Raw genomic sequence first — 19,206 nt, forward strand, 5'->3', positions numbered from 1 at the left:
TTTTTTGCAAAACAAAACAAAACAAAGTACAAAAAAACATATTTTCACTAATAAACGCAAATATGGATAAGAATAAATCTAAGACATATATATTTCCAACACCTATATATTTCCTGAGTATCGGGGGCTACCGCCCTCAAACCCCCGCTTTGTCGATAGTGGTGTACAACTGCGTACCAGTAAAGTGCAAACAAGCCTGTTTTTGTAGTGTTTAGTGTAACCGCTACGGCATGTCAACAATAGCTTCTTTAGAGACATGTGATTAATGCTATACTGCTTCGTATACTCAGAAGAAACGTTTCCATGTAATGTTTAGAGAATGTTTTGTATCATGACAGTTTTTAATTTATTGTAATTTACATGCAATTTACAATATATTCATATTTCAGTTCAAATGATATGCATCCAATGTTTACGGTGATTTTTGTATTATTAGCCAATGCACAATTCGGATTTATTTATTTGGGACCTTTCATGAATGAAGGTCATCTAAGGTCAAAAGTGACGTTAAACAGCTATGCCAAAAAAATTGGAAAATTTCCAAGCGAGTGGTATTTTATCATGGCCAGTCTACGCATAGCGATTTAGTATGTTTTCTCCGTGTTAAATGTCAAGTTATATGTAAAACTGACTACTTCTCTGTTTTTGTTATCGAACAACACGCATGGATTCGACGATGAGCGGAGTGTTGAATAATTTTGAATTTAGAGGAAGGTAGTTCACGGTAAGCAGTGTACCAAGTTTCTTTCACCGGCCTCTTGAGTATTCGACCATGGGTCGATGTAGGGTATCCTGTCTTTCCAGTTATTTCCATTGTTTACTGGAAAATGGGCGGGGCCGGGGTCTGCTGCGTTTCCTTTCTGTTGTCTATATACTATATAGGGTATATTTTTTATTTTATTTGATAGACATAAGAATACCTTTATGGATAGAATTTCAAACTCCTTTGGTGTGTCAAAGTTTACCCCGGCCAGGGATGCAAATAAACAACATGTTTCTCTGAAACTACATAGCACACATCTGTTTAAATGCGACATGTGTTGTTCAAATCCTGCCGCTGTGTTCGAAACTTGCCATTTCCCATTACACAGGTAAGATATATATAGCAACCTTGGTCCTTATGTTAAATTGTTCGACTTAACATATATATCTGAAAGCATGTTGTCGACTGGAATTATTTCCTTGAATGCAATTGATTGAATATGCTGATAAAATTTCGGCATGTCCACCAATATGTTCGATAAGTGGCGAAAATATGAGTATGTGTCAACTATAAGAAAACCGTGGACGGAACATAATCACCATACGTTATCTATTGAGATTACACTGTTTTACATAACGGCATGTACTTACTACACTTCAACCAGATATGAAGACTTCCTTTTTAGGACGTCTTTACTGAAAGCCTGTTATCCTTATGATGAAGAAATCAAGTATTTTTTTTTAACAGAAACGAATCCTTTTCAGTGTTTGAAAATGCTTGAAAGTAAATTGATAACATGAATTCGATATCAGTAAACTAAACAAACATATTCGCAAAGAAATGTACTGAATAGGTTTCTTAACTATATAGGTATAGGTTGTGGCCATCTATTGATAAAAAAGAATCACATTTTAATAACACACACACCATACACACATATATATATATATATATATATATATATATATATATATATATATATATATATATATATATATATATATATATATATATATATATATATATATATATATATATATATATATATATATATATATATATAATATCGGTACAATTACGCAGTAGAGATACTTATGTAACGATGGCATAAACTATCTCGTGTATTTATAAATTCTTTAACAATATTTCCGCAGAAAATAAGTTTTAAAATGCAAAGAAGTGTACAATATCAAAGCATTGTGTATATTTCAATAATACATGACTGTTTTTTCCCCACGTGATGGATATGTAAAAGGGACTGGTCATGTTGTATTATTGTGAATTAACTCATATAAATTCATTAAAACACGATGAGTGCACGCAAGGCGATATATTTTGGCGGATAATTTGACGATAACTGCACATATACCGTCCGTTCGTTCCTGGGCGTCTAAAGTCACGGTCGATCAGAAGGTGCTTTTGAAGAAACAATCCAAAAAAAACACCATCTTATGTTCAGACATAGGCCGGTCCTCGTGTCTTTGACATCCTGTCCCCGAAAAACAAGACGTAGTGAATGTAAACTTTTAAGTTGTATTAAACTATTTACGGTTGCCTTCCGACGAGCTTGTGTGCAGCTACCGCCGTGACTGCTATCAGGCAGACAAAGTCCAACTCTGTCCGTTTTATATAAAGAAATAAAGCAGTTAGGCGTTTGTGATGTTTCAAAAATCACGTACGTGAACAGAATTTACGAAAATAATCTGTCATAGAAGGTTTTTTACTTGGTATAAAGAACTTCCATGGCTTGCGAACGTGACTCTAGTATTTAATGTTCTCGTTTAAAAGAGGAACAAGTCGTATTTTATTACATCTGTCTGAAATTGAGAACGAATAATTTGAAAGGGCAAACACGGATGTTAATGCAAATGTATATATGTGTGATTGTTATAACTATAAAGTGTACTGCCATGGGAAAGATCTAAATAATCAAAATAAAATCTTTATTAAACTGGTATATAAGGATTGTAACACCGATAGCGAGAATTCAAGTAATCAAAACTCTAGCTTTACCAATGTTCAATCATCTGTTTGTTCCCTTGCCTAATCCACCACATAAATTGTTAGCAGAGATCAATGAACTTTTTATTTTATTTTGTGTGGAATGGGAAATCACGATTAATTAAAAATGATGTAATAAAAGAATCATAGAAGGATGTTTAAAAATGACATATATTTTTTATTTGTTAGTTGTCTTAAATGCTCATGAATCCGTATAATTGTCGTAGGAAATGCAAAATAGATAAATATTGCTAATACAATGATTTACTTTAATAAATTATACAACTGTAGAAGCCACTTTCCCGAAATTTTATTAATAGGATACAACATGAATTTTGGAAAGATATATTGAAGTAATTTGTTTAACTTTGTAAAAAAAAACACTTGAAAATAAGCTTCTGCTTCAATATCCTGTATCCTATAACCCAGACATAACAATTGGTAACAACAGTGTATTTTTAAATCATGGTTCGAAAAGTCGTTCATTTTGTTGAGGACTTAATGCAAAATATTGAAACTTTAACCTTTTACAATTACGATGAGTTTTGTTAAGTAAATGACTTTGATCCAAATTACCCTTGGTATTGCTAACGCAGTGGCAAGGTTCATTAAAGACAGAAGCTCCAAAGACACTAGTCTTATGAAACATTTCATCCCGACTAGTATACGGTCCATCCTAGTAAATACCTATGTACGATACAATTTCAAAGAACGAGTCATCGCCAGTGTGCATAGCTAAATGGTTGAATATTTTAATTGAATTTATATTGAAAGACATGAATGGCGACATATTTTTGATATGCCTTTCCGTATAACACGGGATACAAATTTACAGTGGTTTCAATATGGACTTATACATAGAATATTAGGGACAAACTCCTTTCTATTTAAAACTGAATAAGCCACTACAGCCAACTGCACCTTTTGTAAAACTGAATGTGAAACTATTCAACATATATTTTGGGAATGTAGTCATGTCAATCAGTTAAGCAAAAAATTGTTTTCTCGATGTAATCACATTTCGAACTGTCTTAATATCTGCATTCTTTTATATTGGGCCATGCAAATACAAGTGGACTTACATCAATTCTTTATTTATAACACTATTTGTTTATATTGCAATGTTTAAGCTTTTGTTTGTATTACGTATGAAATGTGTTATAATACGCATAGATTGTTTCTTAACTATGTACGGTGTGGAGTGGGATGCTCTCGACCCACACACACCTATTGACGAGGAAATATAACATATTGATAGGGAAAAAAGATCTTTGCGACTTCTTAAAATAAGTGTAAATATGTGTGTCGTCAATTACAGGATCAAGTAAATCTGTTACACATAATTAAGCAGTTGAATAGACGAACAGTAACGCAGTTCTTTGTGTCTATTCATCTGTCATAGGAGTTTGGGGGTAACCAGCCGTTGCTTGTCAATTTTTCACACTGCACAATATCTGAATATGTATTTGAAAACACATAATATCGCCGGACATATGTATTGTTGCGACTTTGAAAGAGCCATTCAAAACGGGCGCCTGACGCCATAACTAGTTATTAGGTAACGGATAATAACATGAACACATGAATGGTATTAATACATGTTCGTGCAATACTTTTTGTAGACACTAGACGCCTTTTTATCAACTGACCGAGTCTAAAATATGACTGGATCAACCATCTTTATTTCCTCTAAGAAATCATCCGCGTATAATGATTAAAGATTATTGAGCATTATCGATCTCTTATAAAAAGTACCATTAAGCATCTTAAACTCATTTTTGATGTCATCTTGTTTCGTTTTACGGATGATCTCGAGTAAGGATCGTATTCATTCGGGTACGTTAATTTGCATAATTATGAGCGTACTTGTCTCGGCTTTCTATTAGGTCCGCGCGCTATTATTTTAGATAACGGGCTACTTCAAAATCATAGGAAACCCCATTCTTTCCTTGATGTAGTTCCATTTAGTTATGTATTGCTCCGCATTATATTTCATTTTGGCACGCACTCTTTTCTTTTTTGCTCTTGCTGAACAACTAAGTGCAGCACGTCATCCGCGCTGTACCGCTAATTTAAACTAGAATGCTTACTTATGAAAACTACATCATGCTTTCGACGCTGCCCGAAGCAAATCTCACGGTTTCTTGTAAATGTTCGAATAGCGTCGCGGGCAACCTAAATGGAATATATTGTCCCACAAAAAATAAAATAAAAAAGAGCATGTTTCATCTCATTAAATCAAAGTTACCAGACCACATCTAGCGTTGAAGTTTGGCTATTGCCATAAGAAACGCTGATTTTAAAGGGAGATTATACGATTTTTATATGTGTTAAATTGTAAGATATTAATTCAAATATTTTACAATAACACACAAAAGGCAAGAACAATTATACATTAAAGACGAATTTCATTAAATGCAGCCAAGACAGACAAAGAGCCCCGAGCCGATTGTGACGAAGATATTTCGTACATTTTTTCCTACAATAACCGAAGCATTCGCCTTTTTTAAAGGGGCCTTTTCACAGATTTTGGCATTTTTTTAACTTATTCATTAAATGCTTTATATTGATAAATGTAAACATTGGATCATAAAAGCTCCAGTAAAAAATCAAGAAAAAAATAAAAAAAAAGAATAGAACATTGCCCGGAGCAGGTTTCGAACCAGTGACCCCTGGAGTCCTGCCAGAGTCCTGAAGTAAAAACGCTTTAGCCTACTGAGCTATTCCGCCGAGTACACATTCTTGACGTATTTTATACCTTATAAAAGCAATCTTCGTAGTTTCACAAAATTTAACGACAAAAACAGAACTCTCCAAATTATGCAATCGTTTCGCGTTGCAACGCTTTATAATTTTTAGGTTTTAAAATCGTCAAAAGATGCATATAATGGCTATATTAGAGCATGGTTAATGTTCAGTATTACTGTTTCCTCACAAATATCATAACTAAAACGAAAACTTACGAATCTGAAACAACTTTTTTCAATTTTGTCAATTTACCAAAGCGTGAAAAGATCCCTTTAAGGATCAGAGTTAGTGTTCGTGTGTCGTTTGAATATGAATTTCGTTGCAGGAAATTAAAATGATTCGTAAAACTAAATTAAATTCACATCGTACATGCATGATATACATGCTGGCGAATAGATTTAATTCGGAACTCGCGCGCTGTGGGTTTTTCCGATATATGAGCGCGCGCGGGAGGAACAATCATTGTCATTAATACAGAATTGACCAGTAACGTCGATTCAGTAGTAGATGACAAGTATTTAAACGACATAAGTGTTTCTTTTAGGAAACGTCAAAATTCAAAGATTTTGTTGTTATAACTATTATTATTAATAATTACACATTACAAATCTAATACTGATATACGTGTATCATTGTATGTCAAACGCTTAATACAGGAATAAAGTCCAAATACACCGTTTAGACGTACGAATGGGTCCATTAGCTAACATCCTTAAAGGGATCTTTTCATGGTTTGGTAAATTGACAAAATTGAAAAAAGTTCTTTCAGATTCGCAAATTTTCGGTTTAGTTATGATATTTGTGAGGAAACATTATTACTGAACATGTGGCATGGTCTTATATATCCATTATATGCATCTTTTGACGATTTAAAAACCTAAAAATTATAAAGCGTTGCAACGCGAAACGATTGAATAATGAGGAGAGTACTGTTGTTGTTGTTTAAATTTGTGAAATTACGAAGATTGCTTATATAGCGTATAAAATACGCATCTTATGTATGATTGGCAGGATAGGTCAGTTGGCTAATGCATTTTTGCTTCAGGATTCCGGGGGTCACTGGTTCGAGCCCGTTGCGGACTACTTTTTTTCCTATTTAAATTTTATGTTTGATTTTTTACTGGAGCTTTTAAATGTTAATGTTTACATTTATCAATATATAGCATTTAATGACAATCTTCAAAACATGCCACAATCTGTGAAAAGGCCCCTTTAAAAGACATGAAAAACAGACTTTGTCAGCTGTGACGGGACCTATACAAACGGCTTGACATATGCAATATTTCTTCTGAAAAACAGTTTGCATGTTTTTGTTTTTTTCGGCATGCTTTATAGATATAGCAAATAAAAGTCATGTATGGTAAAGCTCGTTAGTGATGTGCCTTCTAATGTTAAGGTCTTAGTCGGATTATTTTTGCGAATAATTTTCTTAATTTTCAGATAAGATTTAAAAAAAGAATCACAATAGAGCTATATCAATAGACATTTAAATATCTAACTGATATTGAACGATATATTAGTTCTAGTACTACGAATGGACTGAGGATACTAAGGTTTTTGTTGTTTGGTACTTGTCTGTATGCTTTTAAATATATTTGAATAGTATAATATATATACGATGGAGTCAATGCCTTGGTAGTTTTGTTGACACACTTCCATCAAAACTGTATACCGAGGCCTACGCACAGTTTATGCAATGACAAAGTTACGTGACCGAAGCTGTTTACATGTACACGCAGCATGACCGTTTATCGTGTTACATAATAAACGTTATAACATTTCTGCTAAATCCACTTACTATATTCATGTATTTTGTATTATTGTTTTGCTTAACACTAGAAACTGTAAAGTTTATGTGTAATAAAAGTATGTTCTGTTCTGTTCATAATATTCTTACAAATTAAACACGATCGAGTTTAGTTCATCTAAAGAAAAATGATTAAATCATGGTAATTTTTATCAACTATTACGAACGTTTTTGCAGAAAAAGTGGTGTTAACTATTCAGCGATAAGAGAAATTATTGATTAACTCTCTTTTAAAATATGCTAGTAATGCTTTTGTTTGTACCTACCGAGCGTGCTCAAAGATTGGAAAAACCCAGACTGAAGAGTTTCGAATAACAACAATTCGACTGTACAGACATTTTCGATTTCAGATTTAATATCTGGCTTATTTCGCATTTTTCGACACATCTTTTAAACTTTTATTTTAATTTATATTGAAATACATTGTATATGTATAATAAGTTTTTTTTACACATTTTATATAAATTCATAAATATTTGACAAAATCGTATAATCTCCATGTATTAAACTTTTATAAAACTTGAATAAGACAGCAAGTAGGGTTTTTCATGGGTTAAACAGGCTTTGATTGACAAATTCAATGACGTCAGTAACGTCGAATGATGTTACTTCAGAAACAACTGGAAAAAGTATCAGCATCTTTTTGATATTTTACCATTTTTCGTCAAATTTGACCAAGAAATTCGCTATAAAGCTCTCTAAAAACTCCATTTCTAACATTTTTTCTGAACGCATTTTTACAAAATATGGTATGAAATGACAACTCATATAAGGTCCTGTATATGCTTGAGAAAAAAGTTTGAACTAAAAAAATTAAAATAATGTATGGCAAATTACAGATTGATGCAAACATATTAAAACCATAACTCTTACAACATGGTTGCTATGTTGGAAATAAGTGGTAATTACATTAATCTACATATGTTGAAAATGAGAGTCGTTCTTCAAATACGCAGAAAACGTGTGTACCAGAAAAAGTAAATTGAAGAAAAAGCAAGTTATTATATAAATATAAATCAACATGAACATCGAATTAAAAATTTAGATTATCAGAAACAAAGGTACATCAAAATGATATATATAATATATAAACTACACATATCCATCAGAGCAAGGTATTAAGTATTATGTTACTGGATAGTCTGATGTTACTAAGTAACAACTTTTTTGTGAAATAATTATGATTTATTCACTAAAATAACATTGCAGAGTTTTCTGATTTTATTTTTCCATATGTATGTTCTTTACACATCATTATTCTCTTCCGTATATAAGTGCAATATAACTCATGAATGTCAGGATTTCATTTGCCCAACCACAAGGCCAACTCCTTAAATTTCTTATTCATTGAATAACTCCCGAGTTCACTCCTTTTGCTTTCTCATAGCGCTAAAAAGGCTGGGTTATTTTATTGGTGACACAATCAACAACTGACGATGGGCAAATGTGAGTATTCAATCGGGAACTGTTTGTCCTCATTAGCTACTATGAGGACGCTACAATTACCACAATTAATTCCGGTTAAACCATTGCATGTCGATACCCGAAGTTTGCTTGTCTAATTGTACACAGGGCTCAAGCGATCAACGTTGTTTAAGTTTTCTTAAATTAGCAAACACGTGTATAGTTTATATTCAATGTACTCCTTTGTCTTGGCAGTATTAGGACAGATTTAACAAAGTGGATATACGATACGAGCTGCTGTTCGCGAGACAGATGTTCAGAATGCATTTCAGAAAATAACAAGATAAGTATTGATGCAAAGCATCAAAGGGCGTCGGGAATTTCAGTGTAAAAGGCACTCAATGAAGTTACATGGAACGATTTTTTTTCTGCTGTTAATATTAATACATTGGCCGAATCTTTTAAACAAAATAGAAAAAGATACTGGTATAACCATTATCTATAATTTTGTGTTAAAACCCCCAAATAACCATTATTTATGATGTTGTGTTATAACCCCCAAATAACGATTATCTATGATTTTGTGTTGTAACCCCCAACTATTTCATAGTTCATTTTATTTACATTGGTTTCCTTTTTTTACTGGCATCCGTGTGCAGTTTTCATTAAAGGAACAGAACTGTGTAGTTTAAAAAAAATCTGCTTCATCTTGTAAGCGTAATTTCATATTTTTCTCAACTTCAAGGGGAGATGATTCTGAACTTATTCTTACGTTGCTCATTTACGATAGGGGTTGAGTACTCATTGATATGAAAACACTGTAAAATTTTGAAAACAAAATTGAATGAAAACTGTAAATTGCATAAAGAAGCTGCATTTCACAATACTTTGAAATTCAGTAAAAGATCATAATAGATTTATTGCTCCGATATTCATCATTTTCAATAGGGTTCGAGTAATACTTATAACAACACTTAACAAGTTTGGAATGATTCAGGCGAAAGTTGTGAAATCTTTCAACAAGTGGAAATTGTTTATTTTGTAAAATTTAATAGAAAAAATTCTGGACTTATTGTCCCGATGTTTCTCATTTTAAATATGGTTCAAATGCTCATTGATATGAAGACACTGTAGGTTTGGAAAGAATCGGATGAAAAATGTTGACATAATAACCTAACCAAGCAGTTTTTCACTTCTATTTTTAAATTCAAAGAGACATAATTCTGGACTTATGGTCTGATATTGCTCATATAGAGATTTTGGGTTGGGTCCTCATTGATAATTAAAACCTGTGCAAGTTTGGGAACAATCGGATGAAAATTTTGGACTTCGAACAACGATTTCAAAATTTCCCAAATTCTAAGAAAGATAACTATGGATGTAATGGTCGCATAATGCTAAAAGGCCCATACCACCTGGATAGTAATACGTGTCGCGCTTCGCGCTCTATATGTGGTTCTTTAAAAAACTCCGAGGAGTGCTTGACTCTAGGGAAACGGGTTGCTGGTACACAGCTCCTCCTTGATAAGCGGCTGCTTCCTTTATCGCAACTCATTGTTACAATCAATTATACGTGTCGCGCTTCGCGCTCTATATGTGGTAGGGATAGTAATTAGGGCCTATGATAGACAATCATAAAAATACATGGATAATAGATGCGTTGTTTGCATTTATTTGTTAATATAAAAACACGTGTATTTTTTATTAGATATTTAAGTGATATAAGAAATTTTAATTAACGTTGTCACCACGCGGCATCCGTTGATTTTAATCAAAATGTCCAATTGTAGTAAAATGGATTTTAAAATGTCTACATAAAATAAAGCTTTATTATATTTAATAACCTGACTGAAAAAAAATTGTCAGCCGCCGAACTATTCCATTCGTGCCGGAACCCGGGATTGAACCGGGGGCCTTTAGATGATTGTTGCGTAAACAACTTCAGTCTAACGCTCTCCCAACTGAGCTATTCCGGCTAACATCATTTATGAACTGCCATTTGGTGTAGTTGTGTATAGCGATCGCTATTATATGTCTATTAATAAACTAATACATTGAACGTTTTCGTACCACTTCGCCTTCCAATGAACTTGCTTGCGCGATAGGTCGTCAAAAATCGTACTTCATTGATTCTCCACCAAATAAGCAAATTAGAAAAACCACAAAATAAATATATTTTGATTATGTTTTGTTTTAACACAAAACCAGAAAGTTTCGCGTATTTTCCCAGTCCCTGTGATCTTTCCCCTGTGATCAGTTGTGGATCAGTTATTAATTAAAACAATTAGCTTTGCATTATTTGCAATAAATGTTGTAATAAATGTAATAGGCACAAATGCAGTACTTTTTTACACTAATTTACACAAAAACTCACCACTATGCAAGATATTCTTAAAACAAAAATATATACATTGATCCGTAAAATAACTTCTCCTCCCATAAGCGAAAAAACATGCATTACATACCAGTCGCCGCTCTCCAGAGCGACGCCAAAAAGCACACACTGTTTAAAGTAACAAAACATTTTACTACAAAACACTGAACATAAATCGGAAAACCTATTTAATACGGGTTAAGTTTGAGGATTGATAATATTTGTTCATACATTATATTGCATGTGTACTTAAGGAGGCGTACTAGTGTATACCATTTTAAAATGCAACAGAAAAATATTTTTTATGTTTTCTGTATAAATGGAAGAAAATGAACTTTAAATGTCATCAGCCACTATCTTCATGCATACATTTATACCAAAGCTCTTGAAGAGAGTACAAGTCATTCGGTAAATGACAAAAAGCAGATAAATATGTTTTATAGAAAAATACACATTTAAGTTTAAGATTTGTATCGCAGGTACTTTTCAACAAAGAAAATGTTGTACATTATTTAAAATTTATCTTTTGACGAATCAACGGCTTTTAAGCCATTCTTGATTTTGCTTTGATCTATTTAACTATTGTACTATTGATAAAAAAATCATAATTTGGTGATTAATATAGATGTCACCTCTTCAGTTTCTGGATTTTTTTTTGACAATGGTTATTGTAAACAAAAATATAATATTAAGCAGAATACCCATAACAAATCAATCGCAAAAATATACTGTGATATACATTTGGTAGATAGTAATGCCCCAAAATAATGTTTTCGGTGGATAATATGTGAATATTCTAGCATTCAACATACTATATTATATTCAAATAACTTCGTCGTTTGATATTGTTTTATTTGTTTCATTAACTTGGGTTTATTAGTCCGGTACGGAATACACAGATTATGCAACGATGCTTTTACAATTTCTCAAAGACCAAGAAACGTACTAGACTTAATTACGTTGGGCCTCTAAGTTCGTTAGTTATTGATGAATATTTGATTTGTTTTTAAAAGACTAAAAAGTGTTTTTAAGAGGCGTACACGTTTTGGATTGGCAAATAAAAGGTTATATAATTACTTGCAAAAAAACTGAAAACATACATGGAACCAATTTTGCAGATCTTTGTGATTCTACGCATCCATCCGATGGATGATTAAATCTTCAAGTTATGACAGGATTGAAGCCATTTCAAAGCTTTATAAAGCTTAGAAGTTAAATTGTTACCGAAACATACAACATTTTAAAGGTATACTAAAGACATGTGTTGCAAAACGATCAACATATGAATTTGTACAAAAACACATCAACGACTTCTTAAGTAAAACTTCATATAAAATAGTAATAGGTGATATATTTGTCTAAATTACATGTTATAACATGAAATCGTAGTGAAGTATAAACCGAATGACCGATGACTTAATGGTGCCGCTGCGATGTTTATGTATATTTGACGGGCTGGGCTATTTTTACTAAAATTCATTGACAGATCATTGACTTTATGTGAGGCTAACGGCCGCAAAAAAGAAAACCATCCGGTTATGTGCCGGCATTGTCCTCTTCTCTGACTTTGACTAAAGTATGTGCGGGCATTGTCCTTTACTCTGATAATGACTACACATCTGTGCTGGCATTGTCTTTTACTCTGACTATGACTACATATATGTGTTGGCGATGTCCCCTACTCTAACTATGACTATACATATGTGCTGGCATTGTCCTATACTCTGACTATGACTACAGATATGTGCTGGCATTGTCATCTTCTCTGACTATGACTAAACATATGTGCTGGCAGAGTTTTCTACTCTGATTATTACTTCACATATATGCTGGCATTGTCCTCTACTCTGACTATGAATACACATATGTGCTGGAATTGTCCTCTACTCTGACTATGACTACACATATGTGCTGGCATTGCCCTCTACTCTGACAATGAATACACATATGTGCCGGCATTGTCTTCTACTCTGACTATGACAACACATATGTGCTGAAATTGTTCTCTACTATGACTACGTCTACACATATGTGCTGGCATTGTCTTCTACTCTGACAATGACTACACATATGAGCTGGCATTGTCTTCTACTCTGACTATTACTACACATATGTGCTGGCATTGTCTTTTACTCTAACTATGACTACACATATGTGCTGGCATTGTCCTCTACTCTGACTACGTCTACACATATGTGCAGGCATTGTCCTCTACTCTGACTATGACTACACATATGTACTGGCATTGCCCTCTACTCTGATTATGACTACATATATGTGCTGACATTGTCCTCTACTCTGACTATGACTAGACATATGTGCGGGTATTGTCCTCTACTCTGACTATGACTAGACATATTTGCTGACATTGTCCTCTACTCTGACTATGACTACACATATTTGCTGACATTGTCCTCTTCTCTGACTATGACTAGACATATGTGCGGGTATTGTCCTCTACTCTGACTATGACTACAAATATGTGCTGGCTTTGTCATCTACTCTGACTATGACTACAAATATGTGCTGGCTTTGTCCTCTACTCTGACTATGACTACAAATATGTGCTGGCTTTGTCCTCTACTCTGACTATGACTAAACATATGTGCTGACATTGTCCTCTACTCTGACTAGACATATGTGCTGACATTGTCCTCTACTCTGATTATGACTAAACATATGTGCTGACATTGTCCTCTACTCTGACTATGACTAAACATATGTGCTGACATTGTCCTCTACTCTGACTATGAATAAACATATGTGCTGGCATTGTCCTCTACTCTGACTATGAATACACACATGTGCTGACATTGTCCTCAACTCTGACTATGACTACACATATGTGCTGGCATTGTCTTCTACTCTTACTATGACTTTATATATGTGCTGGCATTGTCCTCTCCTCTGACTTTGACTAGGCATATGTGCTGGTATTGTCCTCAACTCTGACTATGCTTACACATATGTGCTGACATTGTCCTCTACTCTGACTATGCCTACACATATGTGCTGGAATTGTCTTCTACTCTGACTATGACTAGACATATGTGCTGGCATTGTTTTCTACTCTGACTATGACTACACATATGTGCTGGCATTGTCCTCTACTCTGACTACGACAACACATATGTGCTGGCATTGCCCTCTACTCTGACTATGACTAGACATATGTGCTGATATTGTCCTTTACTCTGATTATGACCAAACATATATGCTGGCATTGTCCTCTACTCTGACTATGACTACAAATATGTGCTGGCTTTGTCATCTACTCTGACTATGACTAGACATATGTGCTGGCATTGTCTTCTACTCTGATTATGACTACACATATGTGCTGACATTGTCCTCTACTCTGATTATGACTACACATATGTGCTGACATTGTCCTCAACTCTGATAATGAGTACACATACGTGCTGACATTGTCCTCTACTCTGACTATGACTGCACATATGTGCTGGCATTGTCCTCTACTCTGTCTATGACTACACATATGTGCTGGCATTGTCCTCAACTCTGATTATGACTACACATATGTGCTAACATTGTCCTCAACTCTGATTATGACAACACATATGTGCTGGTTTAGTCCTCAACTCTGATTTTGACTACACATATGTGCTGGCACTGTCCTCTACTCTGACTACACATATGTGCTGGTATTGTCCTCTACTCTGACTTTGACTAGACATATGTGCTGGCATTGTCTTCTACTCTGACTATGACTAGACATATGTGCCGACAATGTCTGCAACTCTCACTATGACTAGACATATGTGCTGGCATTGTCTTCAACTCTTACTATCACTAGACATATGTGCTGGCATTGTCTTCTACTCTGACTATGACTAGACATATGTGCCGGCAATGTCTCAACTCTCACTATGATTAGACATATATGCTGGCATTGTTCTCTACTCTGACTATGACTACACACATGTGCTGGCATTGTCTTCTACTCTGACTATGACTAGACACATGTGCTGGCATTGTCCTCTACTCTGACTATGACTAGACACATGTGCTGGCATTGTCTTCTACTCTGACTATGACTAGACATATGTGCTGGCACTGTCCTCTACTCTGACTATGACTAGACACATGTGCTGGCATTGTCTTCTACTCTGACTATGACTAGACATATGTGCTGGCACTGTCCTCTACTCTGACTATGACTAGACACATGTGCTGGCATTGTCTTCTACTCTGACTATGACTAGACATATGTGCTGGCACTGTCCTCTACTCTGACTATGACTAGACACATGTGCTGGCATTGTCTTCTACTCTGACTATGACTACACATATGTGCTGGCATTGTCTTCTACTCTGAATATGACTACACACATGTGCTTGCTTTGTCCTCTTTTTTGAATACAAGTATGTGCTGACATTGTCCTCTACTCTGACTATGACTAGACATATGTGCTGGCACTGTCCTCTACTCTGACTATGACTAGACATATGTGCTGGCATTGTTCTCTACTCTGACTATGACTACACACATGTGCTGGCTTTGTCGTCTACTCTGATTATTACTACACATATGTGCTGGCATTGTCCTCTACTCTGAATATGACTACACATATGTGCTGGCATTGTCTTCTACTCTGACTATGACTACACATATGTGCTGGCATTGTCTTCTACTCTGAATATGACTACACACATGTGCTTGCTTTGTCCTCTTTTTTGAATACAAGTATGTGCTGACATTGTCCTCTACTCTGACTATGACTAGACATATGTGCTGGCACTGTCCTCTACTCTGAGTATGACTACACATATGTGCTAACATTGTCCTCAACTCTGATTATGACAACACATATGTGCTGGTTTAGTCCTCAACTCTGATTTTGACTACACATATATGCTGGCACTGTCCTCTAATCTGACTATGATTACACATATGTGCTGGCATTGTCCTCTACTCTGACTATGACTAGACATATGTGCCGGCATTGTCTTCAACTCTTACTATCACTAGACATATGTGCTGGCATTGTCTTCTACTCTGACTATGACTAGACATATGTGCCGGCAATGTCTGCAACTCTCACTATGACTAGACATATGTGCTGGCATTGTCTTCTACTCTGACTATGACTAGACATTTGTGCTGGCATTGTCTTCTACTCTGACTAGACATATGTGCTGTCATTGTTTTCTACTCTGACTATGACAAGACATATGTGCTGGCATTTTCTTCTACTCTGACTATGACTAGACATATGTGCTGGTATTGTATTCAACTCTGACTAGACATATGTGCTGTCATTGTTTTCTACTCTGACTATGACTAGACATATGTGCTGGTATTGTATTCAACTCTGACTAGACATATGTGCTGTCATTGCCCTCTACTCTGACTATGACTAGACATATGTGCTGGCATTGTCTTCTACTCTGACTATGACTAGACATATGTGCTGGCATTGTCCTCCACTCTGACTATGACTACACACATGTGCTGGAATTGTCCTCAACTCTGACTACACATATGTGCTGACATTGTCCTCTAATCTGATTATGAATACACATATGTGCTGGCTTTTTCGTCTACTCTGATTTTGACTACTCATATGTGCTGGCATTGTCATCTCTTACTATGACTACAAATATGTGCATGCATTGTCCTCTTCTCTGACTATGACTACACATATGTGCTTGCTTTGTCCTCTTTTTTGAATACAAGTATGTGCTGACATTGTCCTCTACTCTGACTATGACTACACATATGTGCGGGCATTGTCCTCTATTCTGACTACACATATGTGCTGGAATTGTCCTCTACTCTGACTCTGACTAAACATATGTGCTGGTATTGTCCTCTACTCTGAGTATGACTACACACATGTGCTGGCTTTGTCGTCTACTCTGATTATTACTTCACATATGTGCTGGCATTGTCCTCTACTCTGACTATGACTACACATATGTGCTGGCATTGTCCTATACTCTGATTATTACTACACATATGTGCTGGCATTGTCCTCTACTCTGAATATGACTACACATATGTGCTTGCATTGTCCTCTACTCTGACTATGGCTACACATATGTGCTGGCATTGTCCTATACTCTGATTATTACTACACATATGTGCTGGCATTGTCCTCTACTCTGAATATGACTACACATATGTGCTGGCATTGTCCTCCACTCTGACTATGACTACATATATGTGCTGGCTTTGTCGTCTACTCTGATTATTACTTCACATATATGCTGGCATTGTCCTCTACTCTGACTATGACTACACATATGTGCTGCCATTGTCCTATACTCTGATTATAACTACACATATGTGCTGGCATTGTCCTCTACTCTGAATATGACTACGTATTTGTGCTGGCATTGTCCTCTACTCTGACTATGACTACATATTGTGCTGGCATTGTCCTCTACTCTGACTATGACTACACATATGTGCTGGCATTGTCCTCTACTCTGAATATGACTACACATATGTGCTTGCATTGCCCTCTACTCTGAATATGACTACGTATTTGTGCTGGCATTGTCCTCTACTCTGACTATGACTACATAGTGTGCTGGCATTGTCCTCTACTCTGACTATGACTAGACATATGTGCTGGCATTGTCCTCTACTCTGAGTATGACTACACATATGTGCTTGCATTGCCCTCTACTCTGAATATGACTACGTATTTGTGCTGGCATTGTCCTCTACTCTGACTATGACTACATAGTGTGCTGGCATTGTCCTCTACTCTGACTATGACTAGACATATGTGCTGGCATTGTCCTTTACTCTGATTATGACCAAACATATATGCTATATAATCAGAGTAGAGGACAAATATAATATATATGCTGGCATTGTCCTCCACACTGACTATGACTACACATCGCCCGTACATCCCAATTTACGGCGATCGAATAATTGTTCGGAAGAGCAAGAAAACACCACCTTGAGTCCTATTTGGTCTGATCTATCATTATAACAATTAAAATAAATTGCTCCCGCTGTAACATGAAAGTTACAAATGATTACAGTATTGACATGTATTAAAAAACATTCAGGTGGTCTTCATATGTCTCATTTTCTTTTACTTAATAATTACAAAAAATATTTTGACATTTTTTTGTCTCCAAAGTGTTAAGTTTAGTGTTTAGTATTTGCCAGCATGATTTTGATATTTTTTGGTAGTTGTGTTGTGTAAAATGTGCTGCATGTAATTTTTAGTTCAAATGCACTAACCCCTTTACGACGACTTACCTTCTTTCCGTTACTTTTCATTACGCAACCTTAAGACGACACGCTCTCACGTTATTTGTTGTTTTTTTCAACTGTTCCATTTTCATATAAATGCATTTAATCATGTCTATTTTAGTGTTGTATATCATCAGTCTAAAGGGATTTCAGTGATTTACATATACAAGTGTATTGCTTGTTCATCACCATCGCATGAGCTGAGTAGGCCGTTGAACACTTGCAACCCGTGTTCCATATACATTATAAAAACCTGTAAAGGATTTGTGTGGCAAATAAGTCAAATAAGCTTCATATAGTACCATCTGATATCATTTGTAGAAACAACATTGCGACTTTCATTGACAATCAACATCAGTTGGCAATGTTTTGTTCATCTTTCGTTACGGCCTTTGGCTGCTAGAGCCAAATGTTAAGATTTTCCAATCTTATACATTAAAAAAGCATTTTAGAAATAAATATTTTTGCCTTAATTACCTAATACGTTAAAATATGTAGTTATATTTATTTTTGCTTTGAGAATTATGGTATCGATAAACAAATAGTGTTTCTACGCACGTGTTTTTGCTTTCATATTTTTATAAGTTGAAAGACAAGCATTATGTCGACGGTAATTTCAGTCGACGTCAATTTAATAAACTAAGCAAAAAATGTTCACCTACCAATACATTAACAAGCGAAACACAATACCATTGTAATGTCAATCCTCAAAAAGGAAGTGCTGAGTTTCTGGTGAGTTGCTTATTTTTTTTTCAAAAATTAGCGGGTCAACAACCATTTTATTCCTCTTAAGAATTTGTTATGTGATAGTGTTACAGAAAAAAACATTACCGCACAATGAATTAATGTATTTTCATAATCATAATGGATATTCTCTGAACCATTTCCCAAAAGAAGCCTTTAAGTAGTTCAACATTGCGACAGTT

General features: G+C 34.9%; 1 protein-coding gene and 1 non-coding gene across 4 annotated transcripts in view; both read right to left on the bottom strand.

Annotated features, from left to right (window-relative positions):
* The window catches only part of LOC127844792 (cyclic nucleotide-gated cation channel beta-1-like), a 225,973-nt gene that overhangs the window by 193,484 nt on the left and 13,283 nt on the right, over positions 1-19,206 (bottom strand). The window lies entirely within an intron of this gene.
* Positions 10,550-10,639, bottom strand: Trnaf-gaa (transfer RNA phenylalanine (anticodon GAA)). The gene is given in 2 exon segments: positions 10,550-10,585; positions 10,603-10,639. It is a non-coding gene; the product is annotated as a tRNA-Phe (tRNA).

The sequence above is a fragment of the Dreissena polymorpha genome, chromosome 9 (assembly GCF_020536995.1).
Source record: "Dreissena polymorpha isolate Duluth1 chromosome 9, UMN_Dpol_1.0, whole genome shotgun sequence".
NCBI classification, from domain to species: Eukaryota; Metazoa; Mollusca; class Bivalvia; order Myida; family Dreissenidae; genus Dreissena; species Dreissena polymorpha.